Source organism: Marmota marmota, unplaced genomic scaffold (assembly GCF_001458135.2).
Source record: "Marmota marmota marmota unplaced genomic scaffold, marMar, whole genome shotgun sequence".
In the NCBI taxonomy this organism is placed as follows: Eukaryota; Metazoa; Chordata; class Mammalia; order Rodentia; family Sciuridae; genus Marmota; species Marmota marmota.
The window spans coordinates 18,504,560-18,511,991 of record NW_026000016.1 but is presented as its reverse complement, the minus strand read 5'-3'; the positions used below and the strand labels follow the sequence as shown (position 1 = coordinate 18,511,991).

Here is a 7,432-nt window from a genome sequence, read left to right as displayed (position 1 = left end):
ATTGTTTTAACATGAATTATTGGTATCAGAGAAAAGTTTATATGTTGGGGATGCATTCAAACTCAGACAAAGCTTATCAATTCTGTCATATAAATAGCATAGCTTTTCCTTGTCCAATGATCTGAACTTATGTGGAAATAAAGCTAGGGAAACTAATTTTTCTGTTATGTGCTAAAAAATCAGAGCCCAGTATTAAACAAAGCCTGGGGAAAGGGGTAGCATAAATTCCTTAAATGAACTAGATGTTAAATGAGACTTCAGATAACTGTTCTGTATAATCTGTTAGCTTAGACATTAAATGTTATTGCCTCATTTTAAAAGAGTATCAATTTCTTCTAAAATGTGGTCCAAACTGTTATTTTAAATAGCTGATGGAAGAGTATTTGGAAAATTAATGCCATTTAGTTTAAGGTCTTCCCTTTTATTGTTTGCTTTAATTTATCTAAAGACTCCACTGTGGTTTTTATAGCAGTCAAAAAGAAAAGAATACAAAAAACCTTCTATGGGAAGATCTCACGAGAATAATGACCTTCCCCATCACAGTGAAGAGGAAGAAGAGAACCCCTTTGATATAGTAATAAGAACTTTCTTTCAGGCAAATTTAATTAAATGTCAAAATGTTAATAAACCATTTGTCGGTGCACTTTTTAATTACTTTGAAAGTAATACACTCCCCCAAGTTCATTTTCCAGATGAGAAAGTTGAGAATCATGATTTACAAAATAATCTCTAGAACAATGCTCTTTACAGTCTCTAGCTAGGAAGAAATCATCTCGCCATTTCCTCTTATAAAACTAATGTTAATCCTTCCAAGTCTTTGAAGCCAGGAAGTACCAATCTCCCCAAATTTCCAGAATAAAATCATTTTCTAACAGTTCCTCTCAGAATGGGCTCCAAATTGCAAAACTTAAAAAAAAAATACAGCATACATTGCTTCTCTGTATTTATATCTTCTGTATTTACATCAGAAGTGAATTTTAATTTAAGAAGCACAGCAACTTGTATTTTAAGAACAAATTAGCCTCATTAGCTAGTACAAAATGCTGCTCCTCCAGCTATGGTTCTGAGATTTTTTTTTAAATTACATTTATCTTTCTTTTGCTACCAGAAGTCAACTGTCAGATTAAATGACAGCCACCAGCCACCCACAGAGATACTATGGCAGATCAATTGTTGCATTTGGTCACTGCCTTTGCAGATATCAGAGGCACCAAAAAGGAAGGAAAGCCCAAGATACCCGAAACAAGCATTTGTATAGGAAATATGCTAAAACCAAATATTAAAAAATATGGCCACTTCTGAGAGGAACTTTGTAGAGAAAAAGGCATCCAGGAAGATTTCTGAAGTTTTGATAGATGGCAGTTCCATTTAATTTTTCAGTGTCGAAGGGTCACGGTCAGTGCAAACCTAATAGCTTTGGAATGAAAAGTATGGTAACAATGTAAACTCGTATTTTTCAGCCATGACCTTCCTTTTTCCTTTCACTCCCCTCAGGAGATACTTTAATCATCTCCTGGTTTTATTCTCAAGAAGTTTTCTTATAAATTTTGGTCCTCCAATTTAAACTCCAGTACATGCTTTTATTGTAAATTATACTTTAAGAATTCTTGGGTAGTATAATAGGCAAAAAAAAATCAGGACAATACTCTTAAATTTAAATGCTCCCATTCTTGTTACTCTTTTTTTTCTTTTGCCAAATCACACAGTCCATTTTTCTCATAAATCAGCCCATATACACTAATCACTTTTGTTGCTTTATGCTGATTTCCCTCTAGCTCCTCTATATCTGTCTGCTCCCAAGATACGCAGACCTGAACACAATATTCCAGGTGTGTTTTTGCCAAATTCACTAAATTACTCTACCCCTCTCCCATGATGTGATGTCTCCACACTTACAGCCCCAAATCACATTAGCTTCCATGGCATATTGCAAACACATCTAATTTGTTGTCCCCTCTCCCCCTGGTTTTTCTGGCATTACTATTTTCTGGATTTTCCCTTCTTGCTGCTAACTTTTGCAGCTCCCTCCCCACCCCTCCCCAGAGCACTGGAGTTATACCTGTCTGATTTAATTCTCATATCATTTGATTCTTTCCATATTTTTAACCTCAGAAAACCTGTATAGCACTTCTCTTTATTCACTGGTGTGTTTCCAGAGCTTCCTGATTTAATTTCATCTGAAAATCTAATTAACATGCTGTTTACTACATTTTTTTCCAGGTTACAAATGGACATGCTCAGGGAAAAATATAACACTAACAGGGATTCCCGGGGCCCTTCTCAGTGCCTGTCCTACTAGGATAGCCTCAGAAAGTGCAATTAACTTTCTCCAGCTCAGGGGATGGCTGTTTCAGCCACTTTACACCATTTTGATGGACAGCTGTGTCTCTCCTCTAATCAGCCAATTTGGAGATAGAACAATTACAAAAGACAGCAATTGTTGAATGCAGTCTGTCATTGTAAAGATGGAGATTGAGAAGAGGAAGAGGAAAGAAGAAATGGCTCAAATTTAGAGTCAGATGATAAAAAGGAAATCAACTTTATTGAGGGAGTGGACCCAAAGAGGGGGTGACAAAAAGCAAAGAGAGTTCTAGATTCAAGGAGGTCAAAATGCAAGCTAGCTTCTCAATGTTCAATTCATCAAAGATTGTTTTTGTAAATTTTGTTATTCTTAAAGATTCCCGAGTTTCTTCAAATCACACTCTGATAGCTAAACATTTAAGATTTTTTTCCTTATAACTCTGATTTTGTTGTTGTCATCATAATTAAAATACAATTCACTTTGTTTTTTGTTTTGTTCTGCTTTGTTTATCCCAGGGCTGGAGATGCAAACCAGGACCTCAGGCATGATAGGCGAGAGCTCTACCACTGAGCCACACCTCCAGCTCCACTTTGTTTTTTAAAGTGAATGAAATGACTGGAAAACCTTTTTTTTATAATGATTATGAACCGTAGAACTTTGAAGAGTTTTTGTTTGTTTGTTTGTTTTCTAATCTGTTTATTTTGAGAGGGCTTAGTAATTTCAAGTTTTTAATTTTTCCCCATATCCACTTTCGCAATTGTCTCAAAAGCACCATATACTTTCTCCATATCCAGAAAAAAGGCCCCCAAATCAGATACTAATCAATGAGAAAATATTACTTCCCAATTTTAACAGTCATGGTTTTTACAAGATTAGGAAAACCTCTTAAGAGAAACAATGCATATCTCTACTTACACATATTTAACCAGAATGATTTCTAATTAAATGTATTTTTTTATATTTCAGGAGAACATGAAAGACAGTATCAGGGTTTTTTTTTTTTTTTTTAATCAAATCTGTCAGAAGTCATGTTGAAAATTTGTGGAGCTTAATGTAGAAATCCTTTCCAACATAGGTTGTACAAACATTAGGAAGGAAAAAAAAAAAACTACAATAAAAATATGGCTTCCAGGGAAAACTTTCATATTTTGGTGGGAGAGAATCACATTAGCGAATCTTATGAATATTTTACAAAAGTGGTATACCTTGCCTCTCTCCAACTGTTTTTCTGTTCTCATAAATGAAACACAGAAAAGGAGAAGACGACATAAAATTCCAGCTTTCCTGTCAGTAAAATAAGGGAGTGGGGGGCTTTTAAAGATGGAGATATCTTAGAGAGACAAGAATAATAAAGGCAAACAAATGTCCTCTTTCAGATAAATGGGAAATAGACTGTGGAAATCTTCTGATACCAAAGCTTCCTGAAACCCTGAAGCAGGTGGTATATTCTCAAACTGGAATCTTCCACAGTGCCTTGGACAGGCCCAGCTTCAGAGCATCTGTAGGAAAAAGTAAAGGTAAATGTTTTTTGTAGAACAAAATGAAGTAAGTCCAAATTGGATTGAGCATTGACCCTGATAACTGGATTTGTCTTTTATTGGTTATATGACCTTGCATAAGGTATTTGATTTCTCCCTCTCTGATCTCTCATCTGTTCAAATGTCTTTTCCCATCAGGTTATCATAATGATCAAATGAAATGATAAAATGAAACCTCAATCTTTGTACAAAAATAAGACATTTTTCCTAATTAAGATTTTTTAAAAATTTGAAATGTTTTATTGTTACAGAGATTGTCTATAGTTATTATCAATCATCACTGGAAAACATTCAATTTTGTGTTCCTTAATCCTAGTCCAGTGATATTACACCTTCATTTTCAAAGAAACACTAAGAATTTCGAATATTAAAATATTTTAAATAGCTATTAAACACTTAATTTCATAAACTTTTCATTTTATTTATTCAGCCATTATCTATTTCAACTAATCATTTTAGTGTATATTTTTCATAGGATTTCAAACTTGAATGTTTATTTTGGAGTTATTCTATCATTTAACCACTCCGAAATCTTTTGCTATATTTTCATGTATTCTGTTTTTTTTATTTGTTCTAATTAGTTATACATGACAGTAGAATACACTTACGCACTTTGATATACCATACATAAATGGAGTATAATTTCTCATTTTTCTGATTGTAATTGTTGCAGAATCACATTGGTCATGTAGTCATATGTACATAAGGTAATAATGTCTGTTTCATTCTACTATCCTTCCTATCTCCACACCCCCTCTCCTCCCTGCACTCCCCTCTATCTAATCTAAAGTAATTCTATTCCCCACTTACTGTGCATTAGCATCTGCATGTCATGTATTCTATTTATTTACCAAGGATTTGAAGTAAAAATCAAGTCAATGGAACAACTATCATATTGAAACGATTATATCAATGAATAGTTGACCTAATTTTTTTTTTTTTTTTGCAAATATAGCTGAAATTAACCAGACTACAGATATTCACTCTGAGTCCTGCAATTGCTAACTGATCTTCGGTACTCTAATCTATTATTCATCAGTCAACCTGCAAATGGCCTGTGCACTTGGACACACAAAGCATGTTATTATGTAGACTTAGTCTCCAAGGATATATAGATAAGAACAGTGTATGTAAAACAGGTTATAAGAAACTCCAGGAGTGTGTGTGTGTGTCCTTAAAGTTAATTTTTCCATTGGCTGTTTGCTAATAAAGTGTATATCAAAGAATATTTGTTTATAATGAAAACAAATTAGTTAAATTCATTTAGCCAAGAGGATACCTAAAACAATAATCTATATATATCTCAGTAAAAAGATATTGAGATAAAATTAGCAATATCCATATATGGAAAGAAGCTTGAGAATAGATGAATATAGTCTTCAAAATCAAGAATATATACCATTTGAACTCACTGAAAATTTTCAATGTCAATAAAAATGGAATAATCAAATAGTTTGTGTCCCATAAAGTGATGCAATAGGAAGTATACAGCACCAACTACACAGTGTTCTTTTCTAAAAATTGGACCTGAAACTAATCAAGTCTAGAGATGTAGATAAGAGTTACAGGAGATTCAGTGGACAGAGGATCAGGCTATAAATATCTTTATAAGCAAACTGTTGGCCAATAGAATGTAAGACAGTGTATGGACAAATGACCTGGTTTATCTAATCAATAAAACGAAAAAAGTCAATTAATAAAACTAAGAAACATAATCAGAACTTTGTTTGGGTTCTGATTTGAACAAACCAACTATAAAAACCACCTCTGAGATAAGCAGGAGACCCCAGAGATGGATTAGGAATGAGTTCATGTTGAAGGAACACGCGACTGCTATTTTGGGTTATTGTAGTTTTGAAAAGTTGCCCTTGTTGGTTAGGAATGAATATTGTATTAGTATTTCAGGGTGACATGACATTTTGAATATTCTTTAAATACTCTAGGAAAGGTGGAGAAAGTGGGGGAAAGATGAAACAAAATTAGCAAAATGTAAGTAATTATTAAACGAGGTAATAAGTACCTGAGTCAACACCCTATCTACTTCTTTTATATGTTTTATATATTTTTTTCAAACTGAAACATTTTTAAAAGAGAAGACGTATTCACACTGTATTTGTATCAGCACAATAGTTTTGGAGAATAGATAGTAGCTAAAATCTTGATTTGTTTGCAAGTTCTAAATCATAGATCACCAATAATAAACTTGAGTATAAGCTACAATGAAACAAGAGTAAAATAACCTCCTTGTAGGACTACTCTGATTCCATTAAATGAATATTTATATATACCCATCTAGTGTTTACCTGTATCTCCTTCCCTCCTTTCCCACTTCCAATGAGAGTGGCTCACTTTATTGCTGAGTCATTGCATCTTTTGTGTGTTCATGTGGGTGTGGTGCTGGGGATTAGACCCAGGGCACCATGCATGTTAGGCAAGTGCTCTACTACTGGCCTACACCCCCAGCCCCTGTCATTGAATCTTGATCATTGTCACACAGTCTCCCATGGTGAAGCAAGGAATGGAAAACATTGCCTTCACACAAAGGAGCTCATTGATAACACACCTTGGTGCTATACCCACTGCATGAGCTAATGTGCATGACTCCAAAGAGGAGCTAGGGCTGGGATTTTAGGGACTGTGGCTAATACATCAGGAGAATGTGGGAAAGATAGAAGGAGATGATGTCTGAATATCCAATTTTCTCAAGTTCTGAAATTAATGTATAAATTTCCCTTGGATTTTTGTTTTGTACTTGTAAATGGTTTTATTTCAGATGGTTATACTTTATTTTTTTTGTTCGCTACCTCTCCAACATAACAGATATACATAACATATTTTTTTTGAGCCCAGGAAAAATATGTATCCCAAGTTACCATGTGGAGATGAGAAGCTGCTCCACATGAAAGAACCCCGCTCACACCCTACCCCCATAAATCCCAGCTCACATAGCTCTTCAAAGCCCTCCAGGGACAGCGGAGAGGCATAATGTGGAGCAACTGTTTGAAGGGTGGAATAAAAGCACATCCTGATGTCTTGGAGCTAAGAGAAGGAAAAGGATATTTACATAAGATGAGATGCCAATAAATTGGAAAGTTCAATGTGCTTAGAAATAGACAGTGGCTGGGACAATGATAGAGGAATCAAATTGCTGCAGCAGATTGCATCTTTCATGTTTAATTTTCATTTAATTCCTAAAGAAGGCAGAGGCTCAAAGGAATGATTCACCCTCATCCTTACCCTTCAGAAAAACTTTTGCCGACCTCTCAAATGCCAAAACCTGGAAATACCCTTCTTTGTTAGACCCCCGAATTGATCATTTTTCATAAAGTACTTATTGATTAGAAGCAATGTTCATCTGAGTCTCAGCCATGAAGTGGTGTTTCAACCAAGTGACGATGGACATTTCCAGCCTGTTCCTGTGAACTGACCCATCTGTCATCATCTTTGTGCCCAGAGGGAACAGTAAGCCTTCTTGCCTCCTCCTCCGTCTCTTACTTGCTCTATGTTGCAAAAATACAGTTAACACATTAATGTATTTTATCTGTTTTAAGCAGAAACATTTTTGTGAGCTCAGTTAAAAAAATAAAAGTTA

General features: G+C 34.7%; 1 long non-coding RNA gene across 3 annotated transcripts in view; it reads right to left on the bottom strand.

Moving 5' to 3' along the window:
- Positions 1–2,956: 2,956 nt before the first annotated feature.
- Positions 2,957–7,432, bottom strand: part of LOC125618463 — a 51,626-nt gene continuing 47,150 nt past the window's right edge. For 2 of the 3 annotated variants that reach the window (XR_007349733.1, XR_007349735.1), the window contains one exon: positions 2,957–3,801. This is a non-coding gene — a long non-coding RNA (uncharacterized LOC125618463). Of the gene's footprint in view, positions 3,802–6,785; positions 6,880–7,432 lie in introns of all 3 variants that reach the window. The other variant, XR_007349734.1, reaches the window with a different exon arrangement.